This window comes from Gadus macrocephalus, chromosome 22, assembly GCF_031168955.1.
Source record: "Gadus macrocephalus chromosome 22, ASM3116895v1".
Lineage (NCBI taxonomy): Eukaryota > Metazoa > Chordata > Actinopteri > Gadiformes > Gadidae > Gadus > Gadus macrocephalus.
The window spans coordinates 1,036,323-1,037,355 of NC_082403.1; the positions used below are offsets into that span (position 1 = coordinate 1,036,323).

Sequence of the window (1,033 nt, forward strand, 5' to 3'; positions counted from 1 at the left end):
TAGAGAACACAACCTTTACAGCGGTTAGTTTAGAGAACACAACCTTTACAGCCGTTAGTTTAGAGAACACAACCTTTACAGCCGTTAGTTTAGAGAACACAACCTTTACAGTGGTTAGAGAACACAACCTTGCTCTGTGAAACAATGACTTATATTGTAGTATGTCAGTCTGTCAGTCTGTCCTTCTATCCGTCTCCCTCCTTAAATCACTGAACTCTGGAAAAAAATGAAAAACGTAAAAAAATATTTATACCTTCAACTAAGTGACCCCTTTTTCTAATTTTCTATAGAAATGTTTTTATTGCTTATTTGTTCAAATGAAACGTGGAAGTTATCGAGCTAAAGTGCTTTGTTAGCGGCGTGCCGTAGAATCCTGTTTTATAATTTTGTAACGTTTGTTGCTTTCGGTTGCTAGGCAGGTTACTAGGCTGGTTGTCATGACTACTTTCTCATTCCTGTGGTTCTGGACCCTCAAAGTGGACCTTCATGTTGTGAAACAAACAGACCATCCCCTCTTCAATGCTTTTATTTTGAAATACATTCGGACACTTCAAAATAAAAGCACTGAATAATAAAACGACTATAAGCAGCTTTCTGGCATGGCAGCTTCACACACACACACACACACACACACACACACAGAGGAACCTTTTAAGCATGTGGTGTCAAGGTATCAATGTAAATACTCAACTTTTATATGTTCTGTTTTTATTTAAATAAAAATAATTGCAACGTCTCACTGTTTGATCGAAGCCCCTGCTTTAAGGTCACTACAGACTGTGAGGACGTTGTGCTGAACAGTGTTCCTGTGACGGTCGACGGTTCAGTGGACCTCTGAGTCTGACCACTGCTCTAGTGAACCTCTGACCTCTAGTGAACCTCTGACCTCTAGTGAACATCTGACCTCTAGTGAACCTCTGACCTTTTAATATCGTTACAAGAGACTTTCTAACATAGATGAGACATTTTTTAATGACTAAGTGTATATTCTGTCATTTAATCCACAGATTCCTGTTCAATCGTCTCCTCACAG

General features: G+C 39.1%; 1 protein-coding gene across 7 annotated transcripts in view; it reads left to right on the forward strand.

Annotated features, from left to right (window-relative positions):
- atf6b (activating transcription factor 6 beta) overlaps window positions 1-736 on the forward strand; it is an 18,264-nt gene extending 17,528 nt beyond the window's left edge. For 4 of the 7 annotated variants that reach the window (XR_009524052.1, XR_009524053.1, XM_060043834.1 and 1 more), the window contains one exon: window positions 1-736. This exon is cut by the window's left edge. The gene's annotated coding sequence lies outside the window, so the exon portion shown is untranslated. The other 3 variants (XR_009524055.1, XR_009524054.1, XR_009524056.1) reach the window with 3 other exon arrangements.
- The last annotated feature ends 297 nt before the right edge of the window (window positions 737-1,033 follow it).